This window comes from Cricetulus griseus, chromosome 3 (assembly GCF_003668045.3).
Source record: "Cricetulus griseus strain 17A/GY chromosome 3, alternate assembly CriGri-PICRH-1.0, whole genome shotgun sequence".
NCBI classification, from domain to species: Eukaryota; Metazoa; Chordata; class Mammalia; order Rodentia; family Cricetidae; genus Cricetulus; species Cricetulus griseus.
Window position 1 is genome coordinate 203,384,274 of NC_048596.1, and position 22,851 is coordinate 203,407,124.

The window sequence follows — 22,851 nt, forward strand, 5'->3', positions numbered from 1 at the left end:
TTTTGTTTTTTTTTTCGAGACAGGGTTTCTCTGTGGCTTTGGAGGCTGTCCTGGAACTAGCTCTTGTAGACCAGGCTGGTCTTGAACTCACAGAGATCTGCCTGCCTCTGCCTCCCGAGTGCTGGGTTTAAAGGCATGCACCACCACTGCCCGGCCAGCATCTGGATCTTAACAGGTTCCCCAGTGGGCACACGGAAGGGTGAGATGGACTGCCTACAGGGCTTCCGAGAACATGCCTAATGTTCTGCAAAGTGTAACTAACTGTCATTAGGTCCTGGGTTGGCATTAGCATTTGATATTGGTGGACAGTCTCTGCTTATTACAAATTCCGCCCAGGGTCTATGTGACTGTCACAGGATTCAGAGGCACAGTCATGAGGACAGTGACTGCTCAAGGGAATGGAAAGTCCCTGCACCTGCCCAGCTCCAGCCTGGGAGGCTTAGAGGAGGGAGCCAGCAGGAAGGGACAGGAGCAGAAGAGGAAGTGGACATCTGTGTCTGCAGAGGCGCTGCAGGTGGCCGAAGCTGCACAGGGCAGTAGCTGCACCCAGAGCCTGAGAAAGCGAGTTTGGGAAGAGTACCTTCCTAGTGGTCATGACACACATCTTCCTCTTGGGCTCCAAACAGCAAGTGACTCTCCATGTTCCGCCTCCTGGCCCTGCATGATGTCTACACATGATCATTGAGCAGAGGAAGTCCTTTGGGGCACCAAAGGAGCCAGCAGCCCAGGGCAGCAACTTCCATTTTGTCCCTTGTATTCTGTAGATGGAAGGATTCTTGGAACTAGCATGGCATTTTGTTTATTATTTGTGTGTGTGTGTGTGTGTGTGTGTGTGTGTGTGTGTGTGTGGGATGTGGTGTGTGGTGTGGCGTGGCATGTCCAGGCAGAATGACCAGGAATGGAGACTGGAGGGACAGAATGAGTTGTATTCCCAAACCCCTCAGTTCTGCCATGAACCCAGCTCTGCAGGGCTAGAGGAGACTCATCCTCAGTGACATCCTAAACCAGGGTTCCCTTTCACCCAGTGCAGGTGGAGCATAAAAATATCCCCTGTAGGCAGATTTCCTATGGAGGGGAGGGAGCTCTCAGTCATGGGAAAGCTGTTTAAATAAAGACACATCAAGGGAGGGACAGCTAGGCTTCACCAAGTCTCTTCACCCAGAGTCATCTGGGTGGACACTGTGCTAAGCTGCCTCTGGGGAAACTGGAGAGAAGTGTCACCACCTACAGCCCACACAGGGGGAGGCAGACCCATGGAGAAGCTCCTCAGTTTCCCCTGAGAGGAAGCCAATGGGAAGAGCCAGCCTGGCCCCTGTCCCTGGAGTTACATGACCCTCTTCTGAAGAGCCCCTGCCCCTCCAGCTTCGTGCAGCCACTGCTGGGGCACCTTGCCCATCCCTCAGCCAGCTTCATTTTCAACCTACCCAAAAATAACAACATTTGATACGAGAGCTCTGAGGCTTTGGCTGTGGTCATGTTTCTAAATTCTTGACTCAAGGACTGTAAATGAGAAGTCTCTCTCTCTCTCTCTCTCTCTCTCTCTCTCTCTCTCTCTCTCTCTCTCTCTCTCTCTCTCTCCCCTCCCTTCCTCTCTCTCTCCCTCCCTCTTCCAGTCCCTTCCCCAGGCAAGCTATTTTTCCCTTCTTGAGATGTTGGGAGAACCCCAACCAAGAGATCAGGGCTTAATGGGCCACAGGATATTAATAGCGGTGTTGAGACCGTAACACAAGGCTCTTTGTACCACCATGTATTGAGCTTTACAGGGGGTGGGGGGGAGCTTCCAAGCAGCACAGAGCATGCCAGCGTGGGGCTGTGTGTGGGGTGAGTCCGGCCTTGCTGAGCACGCCACATTCGCCATTTGTCCACTCTGCATTCCACATTCCACGGTGAGGATCTATTTCCAGCTTTTCGAGTACACAAGACACCCTATTCATTAAATGCACGCTGGGGAACAGCCTTCCCTTCGATGTTTGTGTGCTGCTGGGAGCTCACAGACATTAAGCAAACACAGGCAGCGTGCAAGCCAGGACCTGAGGCTCTGGGCTTGCTTCTCTTTGCCATTTGCTTCTCTTTTCCATGCGCAGTAAATTCCCTCTTGTCATCCCTAAAATGAGAATAAATACACCATTCATTGAAGGCTGGCATTGAGTGACAGGTGACACTGGTCTGAAAATGAAGAGAACTGGGCTGGCAAGATGGTTCTGTGGGTAAAAGCACTTGCCATCAAGCCTGACCATCTGAAATCATCCTTCGGACTCACCTCGTAGAAGGTGAAGGAGACTGTTTCAAGTTCTCTGATTTTCACATACAAACATGCACGAGAGAATAATGGGATAAGGACTGGAGAGACGGCTCAGGAGTTACAAGTGCTTACTCCTCTTCCAGAGGATGGAAGCTTGGTAGCCAGCACCCACATCAGGCTTACAACCACCTGTAATCCTACCTCCAGAGGATATGATGCCTCTGGCCTCCAAGCCCCCTGAATTCACATGCAGGTACCCATACATATACACATAACTATAAAATAAAATAAAACTGATTTTTAAAAAAGAAAAATGAAGAGACTGGATTCTTGCTTTGAGGCTCTATTTAAATGGGAGCTATTATCTTAATTAAACTACATTTTCATCATGGGGCCAGTTCCTTGGTGAGTTAAACGAAAGGAGCCAAACACTCCATCAATTTGCTACCAGTGGTATTTGGAGACCCAGGGGCTTCAGGAACACTGATTCACTCTGACAGGACTGAGCTGCACTTCTGGGTGATTGTGGTGAGCCTTGGGTGGCATTACAAGGGATGTCAACCTCTCTGTGACAGTAACATTCATCTGCTCCAACAGAAGTTCTGTCACGCCTCGAGAAGGGGCCAGGCTGAAGGGCATGTGACTTAGCAGCTGACAAATGCAATCATTCTCGGAAGTTTGTGGCCCAGAGTGAGTGCTGGCTACTAAGAACTGGGGTTTCAGAAATAGAAAATTGAAGTTATAAGCCTACTGAGAAGGACCTAGAGCTTCGGGTGCTGCAGACATGCTACGGCCCTCAGGGGCAGCCTAGGGGCAAGACATGCAGTCTGTAAATTCTGAACCTGTAAGGAAAAAAATAGGATTCTCTTAGCATTTGGAAACTGTAAAATAAAACCCCCACTGGCAATGAGCCTCTTTGTTTTGTGGGCTTGTTCTTCTGCAAGATTTACCTCTGGGATGCAGTTCTGTGCCTCTCTAGTCATGTGAGCACCTGGGATGTGTGGATATTTGTGGGGGAGCATGTCTGTGGTGTATGCATGTAAGTGCACAGTATATGTGTGTTTTATGTGCATGTAGTATGTGTAGTAGGTACATATGCATGTATGTGTGATGTGTTTGATGTATGTGTGTACGGGTGTGGGTACGGGGTATGAGATGTCTATGTGTGGTGTGTGTAGTGTGTGGTGTGTGTTTATGTGTACTGTATGGTGTGTTTGGAGGGTAGGTATGGGGGACGTGGGGATATGAGATGTGTATGTGTGCAGTGGGGAAGGTGTGTGTTATGAGTTTATGTGTGTGTGGTATGTGTGTGAGGAATGAGGTATGTGTGCTGTGTGTGTGGTGTATTTGTTATGTGTTGAGGGTTTGGAAGGAGTGTGTGTTGTGTGTCTTATGTGTTTATGTGTGTATAGAGTATTGTGTGAGAAGGTGTGAAGTGTGCAATGTGTGTGTGTGCCTGTGAAGTGTATATGTGTGTGTTGGGGTGGAGTGAGTGTGAGGTATGTATATGCATGCTGTATATGCATGTTGCGTGTGTGTGTGTAGAAGGTGTGAGGTGTAGTGTATATGTATGTTGTATGTATGTGTTGGGGATATAGGAGTTATGAAGTGTATGTAGCATGTTGTGTGTTAGGATTGGAGAAGGTGTGAAGAATGTGTGTGCATGTTGGGTGTACAGAGGGTATGAGGCATACGTAGTGTGTTGTGGACTGTGTGCCTTGCTTGCCCTCTACCACCATGCACCAGGAGCGGGAGATGGAACTGTTGGAGACCTGCTCTGGGTAACACCTAAGGGCAAGGCAGCTGGTGTGGACTCCATGCCCCATGAGGGAAGCCCTGGGCTTCTGCTTTGCTATGCTGTCTGTCTAGGCCACAGGTTAATGAAGGAAAGACTGGCCTTCACCATATAACAAAAGACTCAGTGTGTTAGTCACTGTTGGCTCTTGTGGCTGCTGTGACAGAAGCATCTAAGGAAGGAAGGGTTTATTTTGCCTCACAGTTTGGGCATGGCATGGTGGCAGGAGCATGAGGTGGCTGGTCACATCACACCCACAGTCAGAAAGCAGAGAATGCTAGTGCTTGGCTCCCTCTCCTTTTTAGCTGGTCAGGATCCCCATGGGACAGGCACCATCTAAATTCAGAGTGGATCTTCCTACCTCCATTATCCCAACCTAGAAACCCTCTCACAGACACCCAGAGCTGTGTTTCCACGGTGATTCTAAATTCAGTGCAGGTGAAGCAATGCTCCCATGGAATGGTTTTCATCCTGAAGCACAAAGATAAGAATGAACCTATTTTCTCCTGCCCCATTTACTACTGGTTTCTCTGAGAGTCAGGCTAAGGCTACCGCTGAAGAGTCGCTAATGCATCAACCTTTGACAGGCATCTCTGGCCTCCATTACTCCTTCCTTCACCTATGCTGTTCCTGCTGGGAATTACCACAACAAAGTTTCGATACCCACTACCTTCTTGAGTCCTAGTTCAATGTAATTGTCTCTCCATTTGTTTCATAGCCCAGATAGCTACTTGGGTCAGCTTCCATCCATGGACCATGCTTGCTTATGTGGACTGGGAACTTTCTAAGGCCCTGGTCTCTGCCTTACTCCCTATGTTCTGGAACACAGCATAGCACCTGGGATGCATTCAAGGTTGGGTCATGCATGTTTATGTAAGTAAGTTCATGGAGGAGGGAACAGGCAAGCCTCACCTGCATGCACACCCACAGGCTGAGGACCGAAGGGACCCTGTCCATGTATCTGGAGCAGAGACTGTAGTTTGGCTCCTGACCATGAACCCTGTGTTGTCCTTGTCCCTATGGCATCTTCCAGTCTAGACCCCCCTGGTCTTCTGGACCCAGAGTTCCTGACTAAGTCCCTGACTCATTTTCTTCCACGTGCTACCTGGCAGGACCCACCCATCCCTATTGAGCCCTAGGAGTGGGGGCAAGAAGAAGTTCTCGTTTCTGTCCAGGGCATGCCCCAGCTTATCATCACAGCATCATTGCACACTCACGCAGGCATGTGTCATCTTCACTCACATAATCTCAGAGTCACCATCGCTGAACCTCCCCTTCCTGTCAACAGCCTTAAGACTCTATGCCTAATGAACTCTCTTCTGCGAAGGTCTCATCTGCTCACTGCTTCCCTGCCACCCTAAAAGTCTACACCCTGAAAACAGGGATAACCTATCAACCTGTCGGTAGCCTCAGCTATGCTCTTTGCATAACCTTTGTCTATGTCTCTGCCACAGTGGGCTCCCTCACATACCGCCATTATCTTGGATGGGGTCCTGTGCCCCACCCATGCATCAGTCTTGGCTTCCACAAGTCCCACTTTACCCTGCACTCCACACTCAATTTCCCATCACTGCTCATTGACCTTGAGCTCTGCATATAGCAGGCTCGCCCTTCTTGATCCCTCAAATGCTTAGTACCATTTTCTTTGTGTATGTGGTATATGTACATGTTTGTGTGGTGTGTGCACATGCAACTGCAGATGTGTGTTCATGTGTGTGTATTAGGGTAGTGTCTGATGTCCTCCTCTAATAGTTTCTGCCTTCTGTTTTGAGGCAAGATCCTTTATCAAACCTGAAGCTCTGGTTGGCCAGTGAAGTCAGTGCACCCCCTCACCCCAGGGTTGAGGTTATAGACACACTACCGTGCCTGGCTTTTACATGCGTGCCAAGGATCTGAACTCCAGTCCTGAAGTTTGTATTGATTTACCAACTGAGTAACTTTACCTTACCCCTTGATGCTAATTTCTGCAACACGTGATAGTTCTCCTGTCTGCTTGGTCCCATCCTCTCCAGGGAGCCATCTTTTATTTTAGACTTCTGCTCCACTAAACACATCCTGTCTGAACTAGGCCACCTGCCACCTGCCACACTTGTGCTGTCACAGGTTGGATATGTAACCTAGCATTCGTGGAATTTTCAAAGCAGGTTCTGAGTCCTGATTTTTATCTTGTGTTTCTTCCATCACCTGCCAGAAGGAATAATGTACGGAAATGATGCAATATCGAGTATTCAATATAGACCGATCTCTGCAGGTGGGAACTGTTCTAAGCATCAGTTAAGAACTCTCATACACATCTTGTTTATAGAAAAATTGGGAATTGCAAGGGATATTTTTGTTTGTGTTGGTGGCAGGTTCTGTTTATGTTGTTGTTGGTGGTGGTGGTGGTGGTGGTGTAGATTTTTGTTTGTTTGTTTTGGGATAGAGTCTTTTTATGTAGTTCAGGCTATCCTGGAATTCACTATGTAGACCAGACTGGCCTCAGACTTACAGAAGAACTGCCTGCCTCTGCTTCCTGAGTCCTGGATTAAAGCCATGTGTCACCACCTTCCGCAAGTGGGCTTTACCTTCATTTCTGCTTTTTCTTCTTGCTCTTGCTACCTTCATGGCCAGCTAATCTGTCCATGAAGCTACAGGACTACTGGGTCTTAAAAATTCATATCTAAAATCCCTTCCTCCTTACATATAGAATGCATAGGATAAATGTTTGTTAAATAAATAGTTCATGAGACATCTGGTGTCTAGAATCTTTAAACTCCCCTAGTATTTGAGTCAAATATCCCCCTTTTCATTCTTGTGTGTATGAGAACAGAGGCTCACATGCGTGCATATGGAGGCCTTCCTCTATTGTGCTCCAACTTATTTTTTGAGGAAGGGTCTCTCTCAGAACCTAGAGCTCACTGATTGGCTAGATTGACTGACTAGAAAGTCATTTTCATCTCCAACCCCACACCAGAACTGGAGTTACAGACACAGGTCACTGTGACTGGCTCTGATGTGGGTGCTTGGGTTTCCAATTCAGGCCCTCACCTGACCTACTGAGTTCCTGCCCCAGCCACCTGCTTCCTCATCCTTAACTCCTAATTGCCAACCTGTCAATGTTCCCTACTTCTTGCAGTGTGTCTGTCCCCGTGTCAGTGTTTTTCTAACCCCCTTTGTCTCAATGGTGTCTCATCCAGACTTTTCAGATCCCCTTCAAAGTGATTATTTGGCTTTCAGAACAACCTCTTGTGAATGAAAGCCCCATGATTTTTAATTGCAATTATTGGAATTATCATATTTGCTATACAGCAGGAGGCAATCCATGGAGAATAATCAGTGAGATGTCTAATTTATGAAATGACCTCTGTCTGCTCTAAGAAGAAATATTAGCACATAAATGAAAGATGAGATCACAGCTCCATTTATTATTAGGATCTCAGAAGTGTCTGCACACACTTGTGAAACTCTCCGTATCTTCTGGACGGCACCTTCAGAGTCCAGGTGTGCAGCCACTGGTGGCTGCCTCAGAGCACGTGGCATGGCGTGCCTGCAAGCATACAGCATGGACTTTGAACCCCAGCCTACACCTGTTCACCGGCCTGCTAATGGAAAATGGGCAGTACTGTCACATGACTGGACACTGTGTACTGTGGAATCACTCTGCTGCTTACTCAGTGAGGCTGGGAAGACTCTGAGAAAACCTAAATGCAGGGGTGAAAAGATGGCTCAGTCAGCAAAGCAAGAGAAACTAGATTTGTATCCCCAAACCCACAGGAAAAAGCTAGGCATGGTTGTGCACTCTTGTCATCTCCGTACAGGTGTAGGAACACAGACAGGAGGATCCTGGGAGCTCACTGACCAGTGAGTCAGAGAGAGATTGTCTTAAAATTAAAATTGAGACTGATAGAGGAAAATATCCAATACCACCTTTGGCCTCCACCCATGTGCACACGGAGCCAATAAAAAAATAAGGAAGGGAGGGAGGGAAGAAGGGGGGAGGGAAGGAGGGAGGATGGCAAGGAAAAAAGAACCCAAAAACAAGCCAGGAAAAGGAGGTAAACATGTGCCACTGGGTACTTAGATCTGCGCACACATAGCACATGTTTTAAAACTCATAATCCTTGGTTCTTTGGGAGAATATTTCCACATCTTACTCAGCACAGCAATCACCATAATTGATTCATAAAAGCAGAATTGCCTAATCAATGGCCCAGAAATATCACTGATGTGAGTGTAAATCCTTCTCCATCTAGGGATCCCAGGCTAGTCATGCTGACTCTTCTGGGTTGTTTTCCTAATGAACTGGGAGAATGATGACAACAGAAGCCAGTGACTACCATGTTAGTGAACCCCAAAGGAAGAATGGGGCTGGGCTAGTCCATAAGCCAAAGGGCCAGAGACTTAGAGACTCCACCTCACGTCATGTCATAACTAATATTTCCTGAACTTTCCATTCTCTTTGCATGAGATGAAGGACCAAAAATAAATCACTTTCAAACAGTCAAAAGAATAGGGTGGGCTTCAAGTTGGCAGGCAAGACTGCACACCACACCTGGACACCACGCCAACAGGTGTGCCTTGTGTGAGAGAAATGTGTGTACAAGGAATGACCTCCTTTCCAGTGAAGGTGCCCAACCTCCCTCCCCTGGCATCTCTGTGGCAGATGTGTGCCAGAGACTACTCTGACAGGGCAGGCAAAAAGGAAGATGTGTAGACAGGGAGGGGCAGAGAAACAATCTCCAGCTTGCTAGGATATGAATTCTGTCACCTCCACTGTTGGTTTGTTTTTTTTAAACAAAAACAAATTATAGATTAGAATCTCGGAGGCAGCCCTCTTCTCTGGACTGCCCCAACATGTCCTCGTGGCACATCCCTCCTTCATTCTTTGTCCCTGCCAAGCCACTCTAATCATGTCTTTATGAGTCACTCTCATGCTTCCAGTAGCTCCTGCTGGCATCCTTGATCCCTTGAATTTGGCCAACGCAGCACCTCTGCTTCAACATTTGACTGAGTGCCACAGTTATCACTCTGCAGGTCCACCCTTCAGCTACACCAGTTGCTGATTCCAGCAGGAATGATGTTCCTGTGTCCCAGGGTAGACCTTTAGATAGAGGTGGGTCAGGGCAGTCCCATTTCCATGTTCCAGGATTGGTAGAGCATGGGCATACTTAAGCCAATCAGAGCAGAGTATCTTGGGAAGAATATCAGGACCTAACCACTCAGAAGGAAGATAAGAACTCTCTCACCCCATTCTGGAAGGATGTTCTGGAATATAAGCACCACAGGTGCAGAGTAGTTTATTCCCTCCTTGTATGACACGACCACCATGAAACCAGGTTGCCATGGTGACCTTCAGAAAAACTTGGGTCCCAAATATGGCAATGAAATACAGAACAATACTGTGCTACATGGGTCTGTGGTAATGTTAATATTTCCAAAAGAGGCCTCCTTTCAGCCGCTGCTCCCTCCTGTGAAAGCTGCTTATCTCTGGGAGTGGGGAGGAGTGCTAAATTATATAGGAAGTAGAAAGGTTGACTCAGGGTGCTGATTCTTCAATGGTGCAGCTGCCCAAGAGTCACCCATGACCCTGAAGTCACTCACTGGTTCTCCAAGCTTGACTTGGGTGGAATCCTTTGGTCACCGTCGATGCCATCAACTCAGGAAAAGTCATGCAACACTAGGGAGAGTGGCATAAAACCTAAAACAACTGAGACCTGAAACCTAAACAACCATGGACTTTTTAGCTGCACTGATAGGATCCCTTAAAGTTAAATCTGTTGAACTAGGTATTCTGTGAATTTGGACATGAAAGAACCAGAATTGATAGTGAGATTATAATATGGGGAGGGCAGGAGAAAAAGCAAACAAACAAACAAGCAACAACAACAAAACAAAAACAAAAAACAACCAAAAAAAAAAAAAAGTCCACCGTGGTAGTTTGAAAGAAAATGGCCCCCAAAGGGAGTGGCATTATTAGGAGGTGTGGCCTTTTTGAAGGAGGTGTGGCCTTTTTGAAGTAGGTGTGGCGTTCTTGGAGAAATGTGTCACTGTAGGGGTGGGCTTTGAGGTCTTTTTTGCTCAAGCTTCCCTCAGTGTGACACTGTGAACACTTCCTGTTGTCTTCTGATCAAGATGTAACCAGCACCATGTCTGCCTACATGCAGCCACACTCCCCACTATGATAATAATGGACCGAATCTCTGAAACTGTAATCTGCCACCCCAATTAAATGTTGTCCTTGTAAGAGTTGCCGTGGTCCATTGGTGGGGAGAGATGCCCTCAACCCCTCTTGCCCATCGATGCCTGAGGCAGGTGGGAGAACTGGTCCTGTGGTCATACGGGAGGGAGAGCTGCCCCTGCCTGCCACCAGCTGCAACACTTAGGAGAGCAGGCCCAGCACTTCACCTGGGCAGCACAGTAGAGCCAATCCTGTTGGTGGAGGTGTGGTTGAGCCAGCCCCAAGGTAGTGTGGAAGAGCTGTCCTCATTGCTCAACCGTCATGTGGTGGTGTGGATGAAGACGGGGTGCCCTATCCTAACCCATTGACTCCTGGACCGACTAGGAGAGCTGGCCCTTAGGTTAGAAGGGCAGGAGAGCTTCCCCTGCCTACTGACAGCTGTGACACTTGGGAGAGTGGGCCCTGCACCTCAAGTGGGCAGCACAATAGAGCCAACCCCTTTGGCAGAGCTGTGGGCCAGCCAGCCCTGAACTTGTGAACATGGAAGAGCTGTCCCCATTACTCACCTATCATGTGGTGGCATGGGTGGCAGAGAGATGTCATGTGCTCCTTTCCCCCACCCATTAATATCTGAGGCAGGTGGGAGAGCTGGCCCTGGGGTCATAAGATCCAGAGAGCTAGCCTGTGCCCCATCCGCTGCAGTACTTGGGAGAGTGGTCTCTTTGCCCACACCTGGGCAACATGGTAGAGCTGACCCTGAAGGTGCAGGTGTGGGAGACCCTGTGGACATGAAACAGGAGAACTGACCCGGCCCCTTGCTCATCCCTGCAAAGGGTGAACTAGCCAGGACAATGCAGGAGAGCTCACCCTGGTGGTAAGGACAAGGGAGAGCTGGCAAGCTGACCAACCCTACAACTACCCAGGCCCAGAACCAAGATTATGGGTCAGTCCACCCCAATATCCACCCCATTTCTGATATTCTGGAGCAGGTGAAGGTCCTGGTCTTGAAGACCCAAAGCTGCAGGTTCTCCACAACACAGAGCAACAGCAGGATAATCATAAGGAGTTCCAGTGAGGGCCCAGCATCAATAGTGTAGCAGAAACTAGAGGCGTCAAACCAGACCAATGACTCTTTGCAATGAACACTTGCAAGTAAAGATGTATGGACAAAGGGTTTACTGTGTGACTCACTGGGTCACACTACAACTTCCATGATGAGATTTTTTTCCCCTTTTTAATTTTTTCTTTTTTCTTTTAAATTTTATGGGGGAGTTGCTTCAAGGGCAGAGGAAGGATACACAGGAATGGAAAATGAATAGGTTCAAGATGCATGATACGAAAGACAAAAAGAATAAATAAAAAGAAAGTTAAAAAAGTTGCCATGGTAATGGTGTCTCTTCAAAGCAACAGAAACCCTAAGATACCCAGAAAAGTGGACTTGATGATTAATTTTCTGCCATTTTGGCTGAACTAGAATATCCAATTGTTTAGTCAAATATAGAGATTTCTATAGAGGCATACTACAATGAATAACTAATACGTAGCCCGTAAGGTTAGGATATCTTTTAATAGGTAAATGCCAACCAACAGGAAGCCAGAGCATGCCAAAGCAGCAAGAAAAGAGAGCTACCATGTGCCTTGTCTATCCCTTTAAAACTCCTCACACGTCATCCTGATATCACCTTGACCACACCCTGTCGGGCATGGTCAGGCACACCTGTAGCCAGCCCTTAGGAGGCATGGTTACAGTGTCTCCCTACAAAGGCATTTAAATTTATTTATTATTATTTTTATATTTCACTAGTATTAATTTTAAATATGTGCACACATGGAGGACAAACAAGAATGTCAAGTTCTATCACTCTCCACTGTATTCCCTTGAGACAGAGTCTCTCTCTAAACTTAGAATTAGGATGGCAGCCAGAAAACCCTACCAATTCCCAGCCTATGCCCTCACAGCCTTGCGGTTACAGATGAACATGCAGCCGGCCACATCTGGCTTTATACATACATTCTGGAGGTTCAAATTCAGGTCATCATGCTTCTGCTGCCAGTGCTCTGACCTACTGATCTGCCTACTTATCCCTGTGTAGCTGATTCTTGAGGATCAATCTCTCACCAGGTGCATGCAGGTCCTTCCCTGAAATTAAGAGTGCTTGAACCTGGGAGTCTTGGGTCCAAGTCCAGTTTGAGATATGCTACAAAACCCTGACTCAAAAGTCCCCAAACACTTCAAAATAAAAAGGGCCTGGAGCTGAAGAGATGGCTCAATGATTAAGAATTCACTTGCCTTCCAGAGAACCCCAATTCGGTTATGGTACTCATATCAGGTAAATCACAGCCACCTGTAACTCCAGCTCCAGAGCATTCAGTTCACTCCTCTGACAGACAGACAGACAGACAGACAGACAGACAGACAGACAGACAGGCACGCACGCACGCGCGCGCACGCACACGCACACACACACACCACACATGGACCATGAGATGTATCAGTGGGTAAAGACCCCCAAGCCTGATGACCTGAGTTCAATCCCTGGAATGCACATGGCATAAGGAGAGAAATGACTCCAGCAAACTGTCCTTTGATGCCATGCATCCGCCTTGGTGAGAGCCCCCTCAGTCTCCCAAAGGGGGGACAAAAAGATCCAGGCATGGTGGCTCACACCTGTCATCCTAGCACTTGTGGAACCAAAGCAATAGAATTGCATTAAGTTTGAAGTCAGCCTGGATTAAATAGTGAGTTCAAGACCAACTTAGGCTCCACATTGAGACTCTGTCTCAAAAAACTATAATAAGGGCTGGAGAGATGGCTCAGCAGTTAGACCATTCAGTTCCTTCCTCTGGTCTCTTTGGGATTTACACACACACACACACACACACACACACACACACACACACACACACAGACACACTTAAATATTTAAAACTTAAAAAGGAACCATGAGATGTATCAGTGGGTAAAGGCCCCTAATTGGATTTGGATTTAATTCCCAGCACAGACATATATGCAAAACACATAAAAGAAAAATAAACAGATCTTAAAAATCATAAAATATAATAATAATAATAATAATAATAGTAATAATAATAATAATGTCTCTATATAGATGTGTGTGTTGTATTGGTTCTCTTTCCCTTGAGAATGCCAATTAATCCAGTGACACCAGATGTGTTCACTAGGAGGGGGACAGGCCCTGAGACATTGACTTCAGAGGTGTTGCTGGTAAGAGAATGTGTCCTTAGGCTCCAAAGGTCTTGGGTTCTTCAGAAAAGAATCCAAGATAAGGTCATAGGGTCAGATTAGGTAGACAGGGCAAGATGATGGGAGCCCAGGGCAGGCAGAAGAGCCCACATCTCAGGACCAAGGCTTATAGGAATCTCCATTTCTAAAGGAGGCCTGGAGGTGGAAGGCAACCTGATGGGACTCAGGCAAGCTGAAGTGGAGCCCAGTGTCTTGGCAACATGAGACAAGAGAGGGAAGCAGTCAATGAGAGCTAAGGTTTAAGGAACCTGGAACATTCTAGAAGCTTTCCAAGAGCAATGGACTTGAGCCTGGGTGGAGAAGAAGGCATAGTACATGGGAACTCAGTGGTACAGGGTGATCTTGGGTCTTGGGCTTTTGTGTTCCTTTTCATGCCTGGATTGGTCTGGGGACTGGATGAACGGGAGCTTCCATGATGGGACCTGGGAGCCAGAGCAGAGGTGTTTTAGTTTCTTTTCCTCTAGGCACTCATACCCTTTATCGCTTCTCTCCTGACAGGGGACGTCTCCCCGATGTCTTCATGGTGTCTTACAAAGATATTTAGAAGGGACTATAAAGCAGTTGGGCAGTGTTGAAATCCCATGAAACCCTGAGCACGGATGAATTACGACACTCGTTTACATAGCTTCCCCAAGCAGCACAGTACGGCCTCTGGAAGCCATTACTTCCAGTCTTTCCTTTTTCTGTATTCTTATTTCCTTTGTCTCATGCAGCCTTCCCATAAGGCTGAGTATGAAGGACAGCAGGTTACGCTGGCAGGTCCTTTCAGCCTTGCCACAAGGATCATCTGTGGACTCTCCAGGAATCTTTGACCTCCTGGCTCTTGCTGTGGACCTCATGGCAGAGGTACTGCAGACACAAGACCCATTGACTTCCAACTACAGCTGAACCATGAGAATCAGATCCCAGAAAACTCTGTGTCTTTAGGCCTTGTGAAGGTTTGGAAGCACAGCCAGGTCACAGGAGAATGAATCAAGGGAGTTGTCCTGACACTGGTCCCTGTGTTGTAACTTACATTTGACAAGGAATACTAATTTCATCACTCAAGCAAAGCTTGGGTGGGTAGATAACAGGAAGTTAAATAACAAGCCATCTTGTTTGTGTTACTTTCCGGCTCAGGGTGCGTTTTCATGGTTGCTGTTCTATCCTGTTGGTATTATCCGTCCCTCTACTTCTAAGGCACAAAGAGGCCAAATTGGGAGGCTGCCTCATCTTGGCTTTTCAGCCCTTGACACTGTGAACTAAAAGGTTGGAGACGTTTCTCACTTGGTAGAATGCTGTCTAGGATGCATGAGGCTCTGGATTCAACCCCCAGTACCCCATAAACTGGGTGTTGTGATGCATGCCTATAATCCCAGTACCTGGAAAGGAAGGCCAAGGATCAGAAGTTTAAGGTCATTCTTGATTACAAAGGGAGCTCAAAGCCAGCCTGGGATATGTGAGACCCTATATCAAAAAGCTGTAAAAATTACTGTGAGCTAAACAAATCTCTTTTCTTTGTAAAGTAACCAGATGTAGGCATTTGGTAAGAGCAATGGATAACAGTTTAATACATATATATTTGGCAGAAAAGTATTCCAAGTAAATAGAGATTGCACTCAAAGATCCTGAGGAAGAAGCATGCTTGGGAATGAGGAACAAGGAAGCCATGCAGCCAAAATAGAATGAGCAAAGGCAGTAGCCACGCCTGGAAGGTAGCATGGCCTTGCAAACCTTTGTATTAGATAATGAAGGATTTCTTTAAGGACACTGGAGGGATATTAGTAAAGGAAAAAGAAGATCAAAGATCAGACCTGCATTAAAAAACTTTAAAGGTTAACTTTATTGTATGTGTAGGAGTGTTTTGCCTGCATGCCTGTGCATCACCTGTGTGCAGTGCCCACAGAGGCCAGAAGGGGGCATCGGAGCCCCAGAACTGGAAAAGCGGCCAGTGCTTAAGATTTCTGAGCCTTCACTCCATTCCCCAGACCCACATTTGAAAGGTTCATCTAGCTGCTGAATTTGGGAATAAGTTGTAGAGGACATGGGCAGAACCTGGAAGAAGGGCAGTGAAGCATATGTAGTATTCTATATGAGGCATGGCAGTGGCTCCTACCAGGTCAATTTTGAACAAGTTGTTTGTTTTCTTCTTACTTGAGACAGGGTCTTGTGTAGCACAATCTGGTCTGGAACTAGCCATATTACTGACAGCAGCCTTGAACTTCTGATCCTCCAGACTCCACTTCCCAAACAAGACCTAGGATTTGCGCCACCATGCCTGGTTACTGAATGTCTGTTTGATGTAGAGTCACAAGGATGTGCTGGGTGACTGGATGGTTATGGTAAAACCCCAAGAAAGGTCACCTCAAGGTCTATGGCCCATGAAATGGGAAAATGATCTTTCACAAAGATAGGGGAAACTGAGGAAAGGAGATAGGAAGGAGGGAGAACAGGAGGTCGATTTTGGATGTGCCATGCTAAGTTTAAAATGTCAACTAGACAGCTCATTGAATATGCTGAACAAGTAGTTTGTAATAGGCTAGTTGGTATCTAAGGGGGAAGTTGAGTCTAGAGATGGTTTGGAGGAAGTCTGTATGTCAATATGATTTCAATATTTGATGCTGAATGACATGACCAGAGAGGAAAAGGAGACAGAAAGGAGAGAGTCCAGAGGCACTGACAGGGACATGAGAAGGGACTGCCGGATGGGTAGCAGGGTGACAGAATGTAAAAAACTAAAGACAGTACCTGATCTAGTTATAAGGGACATTTCTCAATTTACCAATCATTAAACTGTGTATAGCTGGAATCATGGAAATGTGTACTACTTAACTTAGTCTATTAATCCCTCTATAAGCCCAAGAGGTGAGCCACCCTTAGCCCATTTCTCAGAAAACTAAACACAAAAGTTTAAAAAGAGAGGGAGGTAATATTTAAATTGAAACCATCTGACCCTAGCCCATATTCTGTGTGGGTGGGTGGGAATATGAGTGTGTGTGTGTGTGTGTCCTTGTATATGTGTGTGGAGGCAAAAGGTCAATGCTGTGTGTCCTCTATGGCTCTCCACCTTGTTTTTGAGTCATGTCTCTCACTGATTTTGAAGCCCACTGATTGGCTAGACTGGTTGGCCAATGAGTCCAGAGATCCTCCCGTCTCTGAGATTACATTGTGTACCACCAAGGCCAGCTTTTTGCACTGGTGTTAAGATTCAAACTCAGGTCTTCATGTTTTCACAGCAAACACTTTACCAACTGACTCATCTCCCCAGTCCTCATTCTTTACCAGGAGGTGCATGCACGGAGGGAAACACTGTGAACCAATGAGTGAAGAAATGAAACACAATGAACAGATGTGGGTCTGGTGGAAGCTTTCTCTCCCATCTCCATCCTTAAACACGTCACCCTCTTTCCCCTTCAGTGTTTGGGATTTATCTGGGTCATAGAGAGTCTCAACTTCACCCCATCATTCCACAGCCTCAGCAGGCACCACATGAGAAATACTGTGACTAACTGGGTGGCCTGGTTTGCCACTGACACCTTGACTAAGTTCCTTCTCAAGCTACAAAGTTGTGGTTGACCAACTCTTCATGACTTTCCATGGCTTTTATGGATCCATTGGCTCCAGGACAAAGATGTATGACTCTTAAGAAAATAAAACAAATTTTTGCCAATGCAACATCTTCACTGAAGTTAATCTAGTGAAGCAGATCTTCGATCCCCCCATATACTTTTATTGCTTCGTTGTTTAAATATTTATTTTTAAAAACTAAAATATATATCCTCCATCCCTCACAACCACACAAATGCAGTCCTTACTTTTAAAGTCATGTGTGAACTGATGTAGACTGCTTTGTTGGCTTAACAGTAGGCTGTCTATGAATACCTCTGAGCATGGGTTATTTTTAGAAAAACATTCACCTCCTTTATTTGTGGATCATATGCTTATTTCATTTCCAATGAGGTCACTTATTCCTCAAGGTCATTGATGAAATAAGCTTGCACACAGTATGGTATTGACACCCAATGAAAAAATACCCTTTGACCCAAGGCAGGAGGCAGCCTGTAGGAGACTGCTCTCTAGGAGTGAGTACAGCAGGGGGCGCCTTGCTCTCCAGTGTTTCAAAGGGGACTCCTTGTTACCCAAGTTTATATAATAAAGGAGAGTGTGTATTTGGTGTTACCCAGCCTCCTGCTGGCACATACCCCGTGGTTTTTCAGGGTAGATACATGGAGATCAGAACCCTGTCATGGAAACTGACCCTCTCTGAGGTGAAGACATGATGCTTTGTTTGTTGTTTTAAGACATAAAAGTGAACAGTATGCCCTGAGATGCTCACATCTAAGATTTCCCAGACCCGTGTGGCAGCTGTTATGCGCATCATGGACAAAACAGAGAGGTGTGTTCCCATGGGAATTTAGTCTCCAGGTCTCAGCACAGAACTCTCTTGTGTCCCAATGAAACAGCCTTTGGCTCTAGACACACAGGGAAAGGGAAGGGATTTCTCCCAGAAGTTTGAACCAGGAAACCTTCAAGATTCCTTGATAAAATGTGGACCGGCTGCCTTTGATTTCCATCACAATTGCCTCTGGGTATGTGAGCAGAGTCTTCAAGCAAGTGGTGAGTAGGATTCTAGACACAAAACTCTTTAGTGTCCCATCCCTGTGCTGCAATCGATGTTGAAGCAATGACAAGCTATTATGTCATTCAGGTCTGAATGAGGGAGGTCCATACCTCCCAGGAATAGGCACTATCTGCTCCAAGGCTGCTGAGGAAAAAAATGTCATCACACACACCCTCCTTATTCCTTCTGAGACAGGGATTCACTATGTAGGGCAGTTTAGTCTTGAACTTATGACCCTTCTGCCTCCACAGTGCTGGAATTCCAAGCATCCACCATCACACTTGACAGAATGTCATTTAAAAAATAATAACACGGGGCTTGCATGGTACTGCAGAGCGTTAAACTGAATAATTCATAAAAATCAGTAACTGCCGTAGCACCTCAGACATCTAGTCTCAGTTAAATCTGTTCCACCATTAAAGCACGTCCAAGTGAAAACCCAGCTGATAGAGCACCTGATCAGACATGGGAGCTCCTGCATGGACACTGAGCTTTGCTTCCTAAATGCATTTTGAACACGGTCCAGAGTGGGTATTCTTTCTGCTCACTCGGATGTCCCTTAGACACACATGTTTACAGCACCAGCATGGAACATTTGGCTTATTATAGCTACAGCCCTAAAAACCCGGCATGCTGGTTTCCAAAAACGGAGTGACTGACATTTGGGCAGCTTTTGTCCGGAGCTTTCTGTAAACTTCGCAAATCCCCCCAGCACCCGCTAGCGGCCTCGATCAGCCGCGTGTGACCCTGGGGGCCCCAGGCGCCGGAGCCCCCCTTGCCAGACGAGCCTTTGACTTTATTTGGTGCAGCACGCGTAGCTCCGGCCTGCGCGCGCATTCCTGCGGGCGCCAACTCACGCGCGGGACGCTAATTTTAGCGCGGCAGCTGGCGCGCAGGGCGCCGCCCGTGAAGAGGGGGAGGGACCTCAAGGGAGGGGCGGGGCCTGCTGAGTGGGGAGCGGGTCGGTGGACTCCCGGGAGGATTTCGGGGTTGGGGGGGCGTGGGACCCAGAGTGGAGGCAAGCGCGCAGGAGACGCGGGGGTGGGGGTCGGGCTTGTGGAGCGAGCACACAGAAAGACAGGACGGAGCGCGCAGTGGGCACATCGGAAGCTTTCCTTTTTCCCATTGACCTCCAGACTCTACGTGCTCAGCTGTGATCCCCTGTAAATTAGGGAGTGAAGACCTCCACGTAACGAGTTCAGTTCCCTGTGTTCCTCGTGGGCGTGACCCCGTTCTTTTTGTAACAGCGACTAGGGCTGGATGAACTGGAGGCTTCCTGGTAAAAAACGAGCCTTCGAAACTACCACGCAAAGTTAAAAAGGGAAAAGGAAAAGCCCCAGCCTGACCCCGCCCCGTGCATCCTGGGCTCCGCGATTGTGCGCAGACGCGGCAGAAAGAAGCAGCCGCTTTGATGCTCCGCCAAAAGCATGGCCGTTGTATGCTGCACAATGCATGCATTGTGCGCATGCACGTCTGACTGTGTTCCTGGGTCAGAAAGCTGCTTGTGGCTCGGGATATAAATTCTAGGACACTCCGTTCTCCAGTGTGGGAGTTAGCCTCAACTCTACTTTTCACAGTCCTGGTAGATAGCCACTGTGGACCAATTTGTCCACTCTGTCCTTGGCCCAAAGAAGGGGCCTTTCCACGGGTGGCTTTGACCCTAACCTCACAAGTGGATCTAAATTGGGCTATAGCTTGAGGTGCCTGGTTGGGGGTGTTAATGGAATGGTGGCAGACACCCATATGGTGCTTATTAGGAGAACAGTGTCTCTAACGACTGTGACCCGCCTGTGAAATTCTGATTTCAGTTGTATATGGGGTACAATAAGTCTTTATCTTTTATCGCCCAAAAGGCTAATTGAATTGCTGCTGGCAGCACAAATAACAAGATGGGTAAACAGGTTCCAGCCTGGGTGGAGCGTCCCCCTCCAGCAGCCTTTTCTCGGTAGCAACCCAATCCAAGGTGGCTGTAAAGTGCTAACTCAGGTGGATCCCAGCAGTCTTTACTATGGTTGTTTTGTTTTGTTTTTGCAGATCTCTTGACAGCATACTTGAAAAATCATAGCGTAAAAGAACATAGTTTGTGACTCACTTGAAAAAAAACAACAAAACCCCCCATACATTAATATCAATCCAGTCCCTTAGCTGTGCTGTAGTGCTGCTTCTGTTTTGTTTTTCCTGAAGACACAGACACATATATACAGTTCAGAAGACACTGAGCTGCTGCAGGAACGATGTTTTCTAAGTGGCAGAGAAATCTGCAGTGACCCAAATATTTGCTAAGGTTGTCACTTACATGCACACCCAACAAAATTTGACTCATCCGTGACCTACGCCTGTCCCCTGGTGAGAGTATGAACAGTTAGCTGGTACTGATGACTTCCTTAGCTTTGCTAATTGCTAAGTAAGAGTGGTTAAGGGGTGAGATCTCCAGATTATGTAACAAGTTATTTTGCCCAAAATGTACACTATATTTAGAAATATTCAAATGTGGTGGCATTACCCTACACAGCGTGTTTTAGCTCATCATGGAGGATATGCTATGTGTATTTTACCATCAGAGCTCTGGAGCCCCATGCAAAGGCCAACCGGTACCTGGTGCTCTGAATTCTCAGTGGGAATTCTGTCATCTTGGTCTCGGTATCTAATCCAATGGAGGAGGAAAAATGTCCACTACCTAGAAGCATTTCTAGTGATCATGGGATAGAGACTACTCCCACTGGAGGCACATTGGTTGATTTTGAGCTGATAAGTTTATAAAGGGCCAGCCTATGTTTTTCCCAGACATATTGAAGGTGGTATCAGAGAAGAAACTTAGACCATGTCAATAGTCTTTTTTTTTTTTTTCATTTAAAATAAAAGAATACTTTTTAACCAGGTGTGGTGTCATATGCTTCTAATCCCAGAATTCAGGAAGGGGAGGTAGGCAGATCGCTTTCAAGTTGAGGCCAGCCTGATCTACATTTCAAGTTTCAGGGCTTCACAATGAGACTGTGGTACCATGTCTGAATTCAGCATCATCTGTCTCTACGGCACTTTTGCCCTAATACTCTTGTTGTTGCATGGATCACTTTATATTGTTCAGTTCCATCAAGAGGCACACAATGTTGTGATTTAAACACACACACACACACACATAAAACAATCCTACAATTTTATAATCTTTTTTTTTTAAAGCTGTAATAACTCAAAGGGAAGTGGTCTTAAATCAGGCTGACACGGGACAGGTCATATTGATGGTTTAAAAAGTTCATTAATGAATTGTTTTAGTGCTGTTCTTGAACCCAGGGCCTCATGCATGTTAGGCAAGCACTCTACTACACTGACCTACTCCTTCAGCCCTTTACATTCTTAATAATGGTCAGCAGGGGGTTACATGATATCCCCTACCCCAAGCATGAATTTACCTGGGGGTTCAGAGACATCCAGGGCTGATCCATAAACCCAGCCATTTACAACTTCCAGTTTCTTAAATTATAAACTACATATTTTATTTTTGTGTCTCAAAGGAAGGGGTTCAGCTATGTTGAAGATGCAGGCTGCCCCAGAAACAGGAAGGAGGGGCCTACATGGTTGACAATCTACAAACCTTACATTTCTGTTTGTACTTTCTACTTAATTCTGCTACTGTGGGCCTAAGCAATAGCACTTACGGCATTAACCACAGCCCTGGATCTAGAACCCTAGATGATGAAATGAGTATGAATTCCATTCACAGAACGTCTGACCTTGGTCTATGACCAAGGAAGGGCATGTCTTCTAGTTTCCTATGAACAGAAGCCAAGCAGATGAGGGTGACTTGGGACTAATGGCAGCTACCCAAACTCAAGATATTTTGCTCAAGGATTCCATGCATACTCAGTACTCAGGAAAATGGGCACTTCACTCTTCACTGGTCAAATAAAATCTGTAAGTCATATGCAAAAAGACTGAGTAATGGATGACTTGTCTTGGAACTAGGACTCCCAAATCCTTTTAAATCTTTCCTCCTCATATCAAGAGTCCAGTTAATGACAACACTGGATGTAATCACTGAAGGTGTTCCCTGAAGATTAAGTGACTTCTATAAGAGTCACTATCACTAAAAAATCTAGCATTTCAAAGAAAACCAAAGCTAACTTTAACCTATTTGTTATTTATTAAATGAAAAAGTCACACATTATTTTTTGAAAAATGAATTCAGTGAACTAATGGCAAAAATTAAAAATATATAGGAACCCCCCCAACTCCAAAGATGCTGTTGATGTCATCTTAAAATAGATAACTCTGTATATTCTAGCCTTGAACTTCCTAAATTTCAGTTTCCTATTTCAGGAGTCTTCCCACCCATAGATCAAGAGATCAAAACAAGTGTACTCTACGGGAATTCCGTACAGTACACGTGGAGATGGGCACCAGTTAAACACATCTGGGGCTTCACAGCAAAACAAGCTTCCCACGTGGCTCTACTCCAGCTTCATTCCACAGCATTCCCCAGTGTAGATGCCATATATACAGCAGCAGTATACTTTCTATGGCCCAAGATGGCGCTTATCACAAAACTTTTCAAAGAGTAGATCTGGGTTGGGACAGACAGTTCAGTGTCCTTACCATCAGCTCCTTTCAACCCCCTCTTGCAGAGTGGCAGGCTCTCCTGCCAGTTGAAAAACAAACAAGTGTTTCCCACATGACCTCTGCTCAGCTCTTATCTGTGTCCCTCCCACTGCCCTTTTCCCTGGCTTCTTTCTCCTAGAGCTGCCTCTATAGTCCTGCAAACCCCAACCCCATATACATCCTTCTGTCTGGAGTAATG